Consider the following 14,079-nt stretch of genomic DNA (forward strand, 5'->3'; position numbering starts at 1 on the left):
GTCGTGGAGTGAGTCAGTTAGTCTGTCTGTCCGTCCGTCAGTTAGTCAGTCCGTCAGTCACGCGGGGGGCGGGCGCGGGCGCGGGCAGGGGAGCGCCGCGCGCGTGGTGCCCCTCACAGCCCGCCCGCCGCCGCGGAGCCGAGCCCTGGCCGCAGCCTTCCTCGCCTCTCCCGCCCCGGGGCTGAGAGAGAGCGCGGTGCGGCGGGGAGGGAGCGCCTTAGCGGGGCCGGGGGGAGGAGGAGGAGGAGGAGGGCGGTTGGCCGGGGCGGAGGGACGGGCCGGCGGGCTGCGGGTTGGCTCCTGGGAGCGGCTGCTGCGGTGAGGGCGGCCGCCAGGGTCGGGCGTTAGCAGCGCTGTTGGGGCGGGTGGAGGTGGGGGAAGCAGCCGAGCGCGAAGGGGTAGAGTCCCGGGGCGGGGAGGGGGGTCTGCAGCGGGTCTGCGAGCGCCTCGGGGGGACGGGGTCTGGAGCTGCCGCAGCCCTGAAGGCTTCAGCTGGCAGGTGCTTGTCGAGCAGTCCCTGCACGGCCGCCTTCCCGGCGGCTGATGCTCACGCTTGGCTCCGGCCGCTTGGGCTGGTCCATTTTCCTTCTGCGTTAGTTTTTTTTTAATGGAGGACACGATAAAAGTTACATGATTAAGAGAAAGCTCTTTGTCCTTAGGGTTTATATATGTCTCCCTCTTTTCTTGAACGCTTCCGGCACTTCGTGTAGCACGCCCATAGGATGGGGTCCGATGCTTTCATTGTGTAGACCTGCTGTGCATGTGCTGTGCCGTAACAGCCGCTTGGTGCAGTAAACTTTGTCTTCCACGAGTGTGAAATAGTAAGTCGAGTGGTTTTGGGGAAGGACCTGATCTACTTTACCTAAACTAAGTAGTAGTGGCAGTGCATTTTCATGGGGAAATGTTTAGGGTTTCCAGATGTATGTCAGCCTCTAATGAAAGCTTAAAGTCTATTGCATAAGTGCTATCTATTTACAGTTGCCACAATGCCTTTTTTCTTTTAAGTTAGAAGGCTGTCATAAATCTAGAAGTCTCAGATAAATATCACAGTTCCTCTAAAACCTTCCAGGCAACACTTACACATCAGGGAAATTAATTTATGGCCTTATGAAAGGAACAAAGTTATATTTGGCTTCAGCTGTATTTCACGTATGGCAGGCTGGAGGATGATACTGAAGGCTGTTAAGAGGGCTACAGGCAAAGATGCTGTGAGTGGAAATTACCAGACACATCTGGATTTATATTGGGATGTTTTGTCTGAATTCGCCCACTGTAAACTGCATCCTTTGCCTTTACAGTGTCTTTCCAGTTCCTAAAGTCAAAGAAAAAAGATGTTATGGTAATTGAAATATGGGGGAGAATATGGGTATATTTTCAACATGAAGCGATAGGAAAGATAGTCTCTTAGAGTGAATAATTAAAAAATGGCGTGAGTTAGGAAGTGACAGTCTAAGAAATGATCAAAGTAAAAGAGATGCCTGTAGTGTGAACTTGAATGGTGGCGGGATGAGGTAAAATGCTTTGAATTATGAGTGGTTTGAATGGGTTATGGATTCCGTTTTAGACATGTCAAGTGTGAGCTCACCCTTCGCAAAGTATCAGGGAGATAAGCACAGAATTTGGACAGAAGTAAAACTCTGAAAGAAGTACTGTGGGCCATCATTGAAGAGAAGAGTATTTTATTTTGCATTTCAGATTAGATTACCTATGGAAATGGAGAAGAAAAATAAAACAGGACAAAGGTCAGGGGTTTGTGGAACTTCCTTAAAAATCTGGAGTTAGAATAGTAACATTGTCCTCTGCAGGAACAATTAAAAACAAGTAGAAACGAAAACCTGTTTCCTTCCACCATTGCCATTTCAAGTGATTCTTATCAAAGTTCATATTTTAGCTTTCGTACTGGTGATTCAAGCAGTATTGTCAGCTACAATCAGTGTTGTCAGCTACAATCAGGTATTTTTCATAATTCCCAATGTACAGGAGCAAAATACTTGTGGGGTCTTGGAGGAGAAGGTTTTTCCCATCATCCTTCACTTCAGAACAATTAAAAACGGTGGAAGAAGGGAGTTGGGGTAGGATGGGTGCATAGATGGGATAGGGAGCCTGCCATTTTACACTGCTTCTGCCAGTTTTAGAAATCTGTCTTTAGTTAGTACTTTTCTTCAGAGCTTGCTCCTTCTGCTAGCAGTACTTACTGTCACTGTAACTCCTTACTGTCTCCTAACGTTTGTGATACGTGCTGTTCTCTACATTCACAGTTGCCCTTATTGTCTTAGGTTTCTCGTGGGAACTCAGGACTTCCATGCATCAAGGAAAAAAAAATTGTCTAGGTTCAGATAGACAAAACATTGATTTTTGCTTAAGTTTGTTCTGTGTGGTTGTAGAAAGACATTGAAGAAGTTAATTAAAGATACAGACTTCAAATTTGTCTTAAATACATGTCAGCAGTATGCTGCAAGAATAGAGGGAGTCCTCTGGATAGCAAGTAATTTTGGAGCCTGGCATACTATGTCTGGGCTCAAGAAGAGTATAAAGCAATTCATAGAAAAGAATCCATTACATAAAAATAATCACTTTTGTGTCAGAAAATCCCTGAGAGAGAGATCTCTGGAATCTGGGAGATTATTTAGGGAGAAATCTGAGTGTATATTTGCCTTGTCCTTATTCTCTAGATGTTCATTTTTGATCACCGTTGGAAACAGAGTACTGGGCCTAGTTGGACCTCGGTATTGCCCAGTGTGGTCATTCTTCAAGCTTTTGTTTGGTGCATTATTTCACCTTTGGCGTATTTAACTGAACAAAAAAAACCCCTCAATTTTCTAACCTTTCACTGTGTTACCATCAGGATGTGATAATTATGTAAGAGAGGAAAAAAAAAGACATGCAACTTTTTACTAGATTAGATAACATGCACAGCTCCACCACCACTCCATTAAAAATAGCGCGCACACAGAAATCCGTTTTTCTACACACCCCCCCCCCCCGTAGGGTCAGATAAATGATAGTTTAAAACAAAAGAAAACCATGCCATTGCACAGTTCACATGGGCCATTCTAAGAAAGACTCCAGGAACTGTCCTTCCCCTTCCTACCGTAGAGCAGTATTTTGCAGCTGCTTATGTAAGTCTTGGTTGTCCTTGTTCAGAAAGGTACTTACAAAGTACTATGCCTTCAGTACAGTGAGGCAGAAGTACATTCCTTGCCTATGCTTTTTAAGCTGTTGATTGGATGTTTCTGTAAGCAATTCCTTGTACAAGTAGTGTGTACAACCCAATTAAAGATGAGATGAGAATAAAATTTTAAGTTGTATTTGACCCCACTTTAGGTAAATTATACACAATTATTCTGATTTAAGATCTTCAGAAATCGTCAGCAGTATAAACAGAATGAAGCAAAACCAACCCAGGCTAAGGGAACAGGCAGTGGCAGGCAGTGGACCTAAAAATTAATACCTGCGTACTGGAAATTTGGAGCTGAGCCCCATTTTTGCAGTCTCTCTTGGCATATATCCCAAGAAAAAGTAGTTAACCCAAAGAAGGTAGTTATATTCTAAGAGAAATGTAATGGCTTTCTGCCTGTTTTCCCTGTATTTGTTTAAAGGTAGCTGGCTAACTATCCAGCTGTTGTAACTTTTTGCCAAGATAAGTGTAGCAAAGGCAAAATAAAATGAATTGGTGAAAGATTAAATTAGGCAAATAAGAGTCATACTCTTAAAAAAAAAAAAAAAAAAGGCATAATGTTCCTGAGAACTAATTGTTCTGCTGGGAAACTATTACCACCTTTTCTTCTAGAAAAAACAAACATAAAACCCCAAATCTGAAACCATATTAAAAATAAGCAATCCTTGAATGGCGTAGCTTTTGAAGACCATAGCTAGTGATGACTGAGTCACATCAGCTGTGGCTAAGGAATAATGAATCCTCAGAACCAACTTGGTTTTGTTTTATTTCAGTTTGTTTTTTGTTGCTTAGTAGACTTTTGGGGCTTTAGTGAGATAGTTCCGGCAGGCAGACTTTTAAATGGAAAAATGCTCAGCATCACTGCAGTAGAACAAATAGTAATCTTTGTTTGTGCAACACCGTGCTGGGCAGAAGTTGGCTTTGAGTAAATTTTTTTAGGTACAAGAGTCCACAAAGCTGCATTTCCAGCTTGATCTCAAAAGTTAAAGTGAGCTGAACAGGGCTAGGCTGCTACCAGTATCTCTGGCATTTCTGTACAGTACTGCACTATGGGCTTTCCAAGGGATCTTAATTCCCTTTGAGAAAATTGGAGCTGTGGGTTCTCTCTACTTCTGAAATAAGGCCCTTAGTAAGTTATTTAATTACACTTAGTAATTATGTATGCACTAGTGAGTATAAAAAATAACCAACAACACATAGGATAAACAGTTAACTATGTTAGAAAGATAAGGATCTCATTAAAAATAGAAAGGGAGGCAAAACATAATAGGATCTAAAATACTTAACCAGGTAGAGTAAAGACAGAGAGACTGAGTTTATTGGCTACATCCAATAAAGGACTTATGTACATAAAGCAGTATTTAGGGCGAATTCAGGTGCCTAAGTCCAAAAATGCAATCTGAGAAATCTCACACAGCTGCTGCCTAACCCAGGAGATGCCTAAAACCAGAAGGCTCTTCCTTGATTTTAATTTATCTCTAGAGTGTCTAGGATTTTACTTCTGTACACGTTCAGTGTGCAGCAGCTAGAGCAGTTTAGCACCTGTTTCCCATTCTGCCATTTACAATCCTCAGCTTAAGTGTCCAAGGGCTCTATTTGTCAGTATTCTCAGGCCACACCAAGCACACATTCATATCCAGAGCTTAGTTTGGTGTAGCTGCTTGCTTTTAATATGAAGGATGGGAAGATCGAATAACTTTTTATTTAACAACCTATCTGTTAGGTTACTGGTGTAAGAGTTGGAAGATTCAGTTTGGTTCTGTTTGAGAGTGTTCAAACCCATCTCCTCCCTTCAAGTAATCTATCTTAAAGAGTGACTGCATGAATTTAAATTGTCTTGGGAGCATGAATTAGAGATGAGGATGTGTCACTCCCTGCTAAATGCCCTGTTCCTTGGGATAAATCTCACACATCATTTCTATTCCTACAGAGTACAGAATTCCTTGCTTCACAGTGGCACAACTATCAGCAACGGAGCAGAGCCATCTTTGTTTTCAATAGCCCTGTCTCTTGCTGGGTAGGATCACTTTTCTGCCATATGTTGACTTGAATCTTTTTTGTTTAATGGGGATACACAGCAACAATAGGTTGCTATCTGGGAGGCGTTTGTTTTCTCACTTCCTTCTGTTATCCTGGCTGTGATTTAACAGAATACAGCAAGCCCTGCTCCATTTTTTTAACAGAATGGTAATTGGATCCTGCGGTTGAGGAAGGACTCTAGGCTGTGTATTGCCAGCACACTGAGGTGTCTGTGTCTTGGCCTGAGTTAAGTTTCTAAGGAGTTGCAATAACACTGCTGCATTTCTTGCAGGCTAGCATTAGACAACCACGGTGCCTCAGGACGGTACCAAGCTTCATCATACATACTGTATAGCATATGCGGGTGGTTCATGTGGAGTTCTAGATTGTTTGTTGGGAAAGGAGAAGCAGAAAACTGAAAAACAGTTTGCAATCACATAATTTTAAGTGTCCAGTTAACTTCTTCCTTTGCTTGTACCAGGACTGAATGTATCCCCTTCTAACATGCTACACAGTTGTCACACGTAATATTGGCAGATTTGGATATGTATGGATATATTTGTATGGATATTAATATTAACTGCCATTAATGAGTGGGGATTGGTAAATCTGTCAGTTATACTTTGGAATTGTGGAAATATATTGGCTATCCTGGAAACGTTAGTGAGTGGAGTCACTCATTTCCCTGTTTTCATGTTCATTGTATTTTTTCTTTTCCCATATATGATGATATGTGGTTGTGCATTCCAAAAGATAGCTGAATGTTTCTACATTTGCAGGAGAACAAACTTAAAAATGTGATCAAGAAGGTTTTATTTTAAATTTCTCCAGTTTAAAAAAGTAATTTAGCTCCAGATATGACATGAGTCATATTTGTCTTTTCTTTAGGAAGAGAATCCTTGGACTGATTGGACTCCTTCTTTCTGCCATTGTTGCCTGGTAGGAGAGTTGCATATAATCAACAGATTTATAAAATAGCTAAATATTCAGTGAAATATTTGCTGCTATTAATATATGTTGTAATTATTCAAATAGTAATGCACTTACAGTGTGAAATACTAAATTTAAAGAGATGCAGAGCTCTGAATAATCAGTTATTTGTTCTTGAATTTAAAGCTCTTAGTGCAGGACTGTAACTGACTAATGAACAAAAAGCAGAATAATAGCTAAGGAAGTACTAAAAAGACTTTCATTAAAGAAGGATTTTTTTTTAAATAAAAATTGTTCACTAAGAAAGCATGCAAAAAGCAAATAAGTCAGCATTTTTTCAGTTTATCAGGATGTTTTCCTTCAGCTGAAAGTTGCTGGCTAACAGGTGTGGTGCATATACTAAAATTTTTTTTGGGGTGTTAATGGATTCACGTTAAAGAAAAAATACAAACTGGTTACTTTTAAAAGAATGTATAGCAAAAGTAAAAGATAATGTTTGGGATATGTGTTCTGTGTTATAATTTGATATTTAATGAACAATTTATTTTGGTATCTGTTTATGTATTCACTAATATTTTCTAATATGTTCCCTGAGAGATATATATATTCTCTAATATTTCCCTTGCTATCAAGTTGGATGTTTTGCATCTACTTATGATCATCCTCTGAGATAAATTATATTGAGATATATTTAGTTTTGAATATATTTTGCCAAATAGGAGAGTTCTCTTTTCATTTCTAGTAATTATTGCTGTTCATTCTTACACAATTAAAAAAAGGGGGAAAAAATTACAGTCATTACATCATATTTGCAGTAAAAGTATGCCTGTATTGTAAACCCAAATCTTAAACCAAGCGAGAAGGAAGGAAAAGAGCTTATTCTGCTTTATGTCTAGCCTCTTGAAAAAAACTTTCTTTTCTGGGTAGTCAGTAATAAATGTGGAATTAAATTTAGAGTTTCAGTCAATTAAAATACGTTTTAAGAAGTGTGTATAGCAATCAAAATACTTCGCAGCCTACTTATAGTGGTGAGAAAAAAAATTATTTGTTACTACTGTACTGGACTTCAGGCTGGAATGAGGTATAATACTATTGACCATGATTGTTAGGTACCTTTGCCTACAACCAGACAGTGTACATCAGTGCTGCTAGTACTAGATAAATCACTGAGTTTCCAGATAGTTGAAGTTACCAGTCTTTAAAAATTCTAAAGGAGTTGATATAGTTACAAAATTTGGATTTACTTATTCTTCTTAATTAACTCTTTAGGATTAGAGGAGCAACTGCTTCTTGTCTTAGATATTTCTCATTCATAGAGTTCCATAGAGTCTGCACGTGTATCTGCTTTTTCCTTATCTAATGAGCGTCCTTCCTTCAGAGGTTTTAAAGCACTGGGCAACTATTTCCCATCAATGAGAACAGACAATACATGAATTTTCTTCAAAGACTATGAATAGTACTCTTTACTAAATGTAGTGTTATGTGAAGAAAATCTGAGCTGGACAAAAAGTGATTACTTGAAACTTAATCAAGGTGGCAGAAAATATTTAATTAAATGGTCTAATTGGCAATAATTTACCTCTTAGCAACAAGATGAATGTTAATTTATTCTGACTATTCAATATCCCCTTTCTACTTTGGCTTATACATATTTAGTATTACTTATGTCCTATTTGCTTCTTGAACATTAGTAGCATCACACAGCACATGGTGCACTAGAGGCTGGGATATCACAGCCACATCTTTTCAACCTTTCCCACAAGCATAGTGCAGGAAATTTACACCTTTATATCACTTCTGCCAAAGACAGCAGATGACAGGATTGAATTTAGAGACCATTAGTTTTTTCGACAGAGCATGGGATCATACAGGAGAGAAGTGAGCACTCTCAAATTCTTCATTTCAGCATGACTGTATAAAGAACATTTAGTGTTTCAGTCTTTCTCCTACCTGTCTTTCTCCTTCACCATATTTGTACAACAAAAGAAATGAGTATCTGGTCTTTGGCTGTTGTCCATTAGTGATCTATGTAGAGACAAGAGAACTCCTCATTTAATTTCATTTTCATTCCTGAAAAAACAGAATAAAAGAATTTTTTTTTTCCTCCAACATATATTGGACATAACTTGTCCACACAGCAGTACAAAGGTTTAGTTATATGAGTCTATGATCCCGCTTTCTCACAGGTAGCTCTGTGGCAAGTAGCCCATCCCAAGTGGATTCTGTCTTACGTGTTCTGTCCTTGTCACGCTATATATAAGCATTACATTTTAGGGATCTTTTTTAATTATTTGTGTCCCTCAACTCCTGGTTGTCCAGGAAGGGTTTCACAAGAGCTGAAAGACTGTGATAAGCCCATGCATATAAGAGTATTTTTTAAATCACACAATATACTCTATCTTTGTATTTCTACCTCTAATAAAAAAAAAAAATCACGATGATTTAAGTGAACAGCTTATCCTGCTGTTTTTCAGGGGTTTGTTGGTATCCTGGATCTGTTTCCTGTGTGTGTTTTGCTGGGCTGGTGTGGTGGATGACGCGAGAGCCCCACCCCACACCCAGTTCATGCCTGTCCTTCACTGAAGAGCTGAAAACCTGACAAGCTGTTGTAGTTGTTCTCCTTTGTGACACATTGCAGAGCCGCCTTGTTACAAAGCAGTTGGTTTGTGTCCTGGGGCTCTCAGCTATGGAGATTCGATGTATGGCTCACTGTGTCAAGTTTCATCACTCCTGTAATATTTCATCCTCCCACTGGGACTGCTTTAACACCACGATTCCTGGCCATAAATCTAAGCCAAAAGTTAACAATGTAGACTAGATGTAAATATTTATTATTAATTGCAGAAATAGAATGTCCAACATGTTTTTCTTTACTACATTTAAACATTTATTAAGAAAAAAATTACTCTCCAAGGTGCTTTTTGTGGTACCTGGATTACCTTGATAAAAATGGTGAGTGGAATACTCTCATGTTTACAGTATTAACACCGGGGGGCTAACAGACTGTCAGAATTCTTGAGGTCTGTAACATCATTAACAAAATCAATACTCAGGCTAGTAACTGATTCCAGGCTTAAAAGCAGGTTATACTGATTGTAGGGCTGATTCATATCTTAGGCAGAGTAGCTGTTAAGTAAACTGTTACTGTTAAGTAAACGATAATACATGAGAGTGAAAGGTTTCTGAATAAGCTATGTGCTGATAGATCACAGTGTATCAGAGTCCACATGTCAAGAATGGTGAAATGTGAGCAAAGAAGGTGGCAGCCTGTGCTCTAGTTTATCCAGATGGCTTTCTCATTGAAAAAGGCTTGCATTGTAAGAGAAATATCAGGTATTTGAAGAGGGAAATTTAGGTAGAATAAATAATTATTGGGAAGGAGGTAGAAGCAGAAGGGAAGGTGGTTCATTTATGTTTTCCAAAGATATACTGCAAATCTCTTTGATTATATTTACACTAGTGGAACTGAGCTGTCTCTCTTCTCACTGAAATCACCTCTTCCCAGATGGTGTAAAGCTGGCAAGTCATGGATGTGGCTACTTTCTGGTGTCACCTAAAGCAAAATACAGGTTCTGTTCAGATTGTACCATAGCTCAGATTTCCCTGTGTCCACAGTGTTTTGGGAGCACAATGATATCTGGAAGGAATCTCTGATCCTTCCTTTCCTGCCCCAAACAGAAGCATATGAATGATAACATGCACCAGTAAATCTGAAACAAGTCTTCAGTCTTGATACTGCTCCATTTTGAGACAATGACTACTTTCCGTGGTTCTCAATAGAAAGCCGTAATGCTTTTATCAGTTCTTGCTGCAATTAACAGTTTTTCCCCAGAATGACTGTTTTAAGAAATCCTGCTTTAAAATCATAATTTTTAAGGTGATTTACATAAGAAATAAAAATGCCTATAGAGTGATTGATCATTGCTTTTAAATAAGCACTTGTATGATGTCATTGTCTTAGACATTCTAGTCAGTTGATTTTTTTTTTTTAATTTTGGTTTTCATAATACTGGTTTTTACCTTAGATTCCACTGTTGTTTCCACTGCATACTTCATTCCTGCAATTCTCATGTCATTATCCTATTAAAATTAAAATATATACATGAAAATATATGTATGCACCTGTGAACAAAGTATTTACAACCTTTTTAAAAACGGTTTGCGTTAGCTTCTGTAAGGCTTGGTGTTTTCTGAAACAAATAAGTAGGGTTTTAAATGAAGAGAGTAATAAATGCTATTAAATATATATAAAAAAATTACTACTTTTGTCCCTGTTTGTGCTTCTGTCTGTAAAAGTGATACAGTGTGCTTTTATGCATTCTAAAAATTTCAGTAGTTTATCTTCCCTGTGATCAGTGTGCAGTGTGTTGTGCAGGTCCTGTCTTAGACAGGCTTACCCCCTTTTGGTTGGTTGAGCTATTATAGGCTTTTCTTACAAGTAAACAGCTCGATTCACCATTTCTGCTGTCAAACAGAAAGGATGTTCACATGAGAACTCCTTGTTCCACTTCTAGGTAAACGGAAGGACACGCAGGTAGTGGAATCGTTGGTACCAAGCGGGAGCTGCCGGTTGCAATGAGCTGGCTAGGTTTATCCTGTGGCCAAGGTTTATGTGCCACACAATGCAGGCCTGAAGGCCAAACTGGGTGTGCAGCATGGGCCTGGTGGACCTCCCCAGGTTAACTGCTGTGTGGGTCACTAGTTCCTTGATGCACAATGGTCTTCTGGTCAGGATCACTGCTACATGTTACAGGTTAAAGAAAAGAAAAGGATCTTTTCAACAGTTTAGCACAGTCTCTGAAGATGCTTAAGAGCAATTAAAAGTTAATTGTCAAGCAAATTCATGATACTCATCAAAAATTCCATTCATGGAAAGTATTAGGTAGTGATGAACGAAATCAGGAAGTTTTTTTCCTAAAGCAGTGTCCAGTTTTTTTTTGTTTCATTCCAGACAGAACAGAAGTTAATGTTTTAATTTTTGCCCACTCAGTCGAGCTACAGACTGATGGGCACACAAACATGCATCACTAAAATGGGATTTCTTTTTGTTTATTTATTTATTTTTTAACAACTGACCTAACATGCTTTATTTCATGTAAATTCAACTCTCAGCATTTTCCATTTTAGGTCAGTACCACACGGGAATTTTAGAGGGGCTTGATGTGCCTGCTCTGCCATACAAGCTAGATTCTCTGGCCAGAATGTACTTCTCACGAGAAGAAAATTCTCAGATCTCCAGGCAGATGTTGTTTTCCTGCAGGCTTGGCCCTTAGAAGAAATGGAAGTTTGAATTCCTGCTTAACTTGGTAAATGCGCTGAGTTGGAGATATAGTCAGTGTTTAATAAAATAGTTGGGAATGGCATTTCAGACAAGATGGAGAAAACAAAATATAGTAGTTTGATGTATGTTTAGTTTTTGCACTAGAAAATTGGCAGTTAACAACTGCATTATTTGTCAAAAAATCTTTCAAGCAAGAAACTGAAGTCACCTCTATTTGCATGAAACTAATGGTCTAAGATTTTAAACAATTTTCTAATTACTTCCTGTCATACATAACACATCCCAGAAGCAATATATGTTTGGATGTAAAAGAACTGCACTTTTAGGAAAGTAAAGATAAAGACAGAAATAGAGATTGTTGTCAGCCTTTCAAATAATTACTTAGTATGGTAAGTTTGGTAGTGAAGTTTTAAAAACTGCATTTTTTTATTGAGGAGATTCAGTTTTCAGCAGAACAGTGTAGTTATTGAAAACAAAAAGAATAAACTATTTTTTAGTAACAGGGAACAACAGATTCATTTTTAACTGTTTTCATTCCATTATGCATAACTGTTTCAATTAGGCAGGAATTTTAATAAATAAATGCAACTTTATATTTAATTCCTTTTGGTTTGTCATCAGAGTTTGAATTTCATGAGTACCACAGGACAGTTTCCATACTTGATCTGCATAATCCCCACGGAAGGCAGCTGAGTTCTGGGTCACCAAAGCTTCATTCATATTGGAGGTAGTAGGTATGTCAGGTATTAGGCCAGAGTGTGGAATCTCTTGCGTTTGCACAGAAAAGTATTCTTGCAGTTGTACTTGCTTTTAAGTGACTGACTTTTGTCCTTACATGCTCCATGCTTTGGTGGCCTCCAGTTGCGTTGTGTCAGAGCAGAATGGGATGAGGTAGCAATAGGAGCCCCTGTGCGCTGTTTTTTTCCTTTTGCTCTCCTCTTACCTCAACTGTTGTATCTGTGCAAGTGCTAGAACAATGAAATGCCTGGTGTAGCCACAAACTACCAGTTGGTTTTGCACTAGAGAAATTTCCACTGAAGACTCTCTTTGGGCATAGGCAAAGGAAGCAGATGCCAAGGGTATTAGGCTGCTGGGAGCAGTCACTCTCTGTTCCATCTGTGCCGGAGCTGCAGCACTGCATACAGCCTGTAGTCCCTTCCTTTTGCTGCTTTGCTGACGTTAAGGGAGAAAAGTGTTGGAAAGCACAGAATGGTGGTTGCTGCAGAGTCGTCAGTGGCTCTTCCCAGCCATTAATTTCATGCTCTCCTCCTTTTCCTCCTACTTTATGGATCATGCAGCTACAGAAGTAAAACTTGTTTTGCTCTGACTTTCTAGGCATAACTCATTTCCTCACCCACCCTCCACCCCTTTTGTATGACAAGTCCTTTCTGGTTTCTGGAACCTCAAACAGTAAAGAAGTGTTAGGAGATAGATCTGTGTTTAGGGAAAAAGCACTTGCAGGAGTAATAGTAGGAAGTGCTTATGTAGGAGTATGGTAGGAATTTAAATTTGCTTTGACACACAAGTGATTGACAGTGAATGATGTTTTGAGTGATCTTTTGTACAGCTGAAGTGGAGTTGTGCTGGTGGTTTTGCAACAGTGGAGATTTCCAAATATTCCCCCAATATATGCACAACTACAAGGTGACACCACTGCAAAGAAGTGACAGAGCAAGAGGCAACGGGCACAAACTGAAATACTTAAAAATAAGAAAAATATTTTTTACTGGGAGAGTGGTCAAACTCTGGACAGGTTGCCCAGAGAGCTTGTGGAGTCTTCATCCTTGGAAATATTAAAGACCTGAGCGGATATGGCCTGAACAACCTGCTGTAGTTCACCCTCCTTTGAGCCAGAGTGTGGACCAAAGACCTCCAGTGGTCCCTTCCAATCTGAACCGCTCTGTTACTCTGTTGTAAGAAAAGCATGCAATAATCCTTCTTAAAGGGAAGTGGTAATTCCCTGGAGTATTGTTCTGGCTTCCCACAATTTGTGGTTCAGAGACTTCTTAATACGTTTTGTTGTCACTTTAGCGACCTTTAATTATTACAAAGGATGTAAGTGTAAATTACACATGCAAAAAACCAGACACCAAAATCACTGTTAATGAATAGCTCCAGTTGTATGGTCACTAATTAGAAATATTTTGAGTAATAATGAGACAGATTTGCGTTTCTTTGAAGTCTGTAGTTAAAACTTCCATTGACTTCATGGGGCTAGGGATTTGACCCATTACATTTTATATCTGACATAAAATATGAACTAAAGCAAAGTGGATAGGTTAGTTATATATTTAAACATTCTATAAAACCGAAAGGTATGATAGTTATGTTACTTCTGCCTGGAACCATCAAGCAGCTGTCTCTGGTCAGCCCTTTGCACAGTCTCGTAATTGCTGTGCACCAGCTGTGTGCATTACTTGCTGGCATGATGATCTGTCCGTTTGGCAGGAGGGAAGAGCTGGGAAGCTTCACTATTCTGTAGAAAGGCTTTTAAATGTGTAGAAACAGCCTGGGAGTGCACAGCTGAGGAATGGGCCCTTTTATATGACAAGCCACACTTTGTACACTGTATAAAGGAATCTCTTAATTTCTGATGCTTGAGAGTGGAAAATATTATTCTCCTGTTTGATAAATGAAATTATTTATCTCCAAAGCAAGCATGTAAGTAACA

The 14,079-nt window shown here is 39.3% G+C and overlaps 1 long non-coding RNA gene across 4 annotated transcripts; it reads left to right on the forward strand.

The window, feature by feature from the left end:
• Positions 1 to 30: 30 nt before the first annotated feature.
• Positions 31 to 10,544, forward strand: LOC148051403 (uncharacterized). Of its 4 annotated transcripts, none has more exons than XR_015699519.1 (5): positions 31 to 196; positions 660 to 821; positions 5,109 to 5,195; positions 6,086 to 6,136; positions 8,602 to 10,544. It is a non-coding gene; the product is annotated as an uncharacterized LOC148051403 (long non-coding RNA). The 4 variants fall into 4 exon arrangements; XR_015699520.1 differs by having other exon boundaries at positions 711 to 821; XR_015699521.1 differs by lacking the exon at positions 660 to 821.
• The last annotated feature ends 3,535 nt before the right edge of the window (positions 10,545 to 14,079 follow it).

This window comes from Nipponia nippon, unplaced genomic scaffold (genome assembly GCF_047370975.1).
Source record: "Nipponia nippon isolate SJK-2023a ecotype South Korea unplaced genomic scaffold, ASM4737097v1 scaffold_6, whole genome shotgun sequence".
NCBI classification, from domain to species: domain Eukaryota; kingdom Metazoa; phylum Chordata; class Aves; order Pelecaniformes; family Threskiornithidae; genus Nipponia; species Nipponia nippon.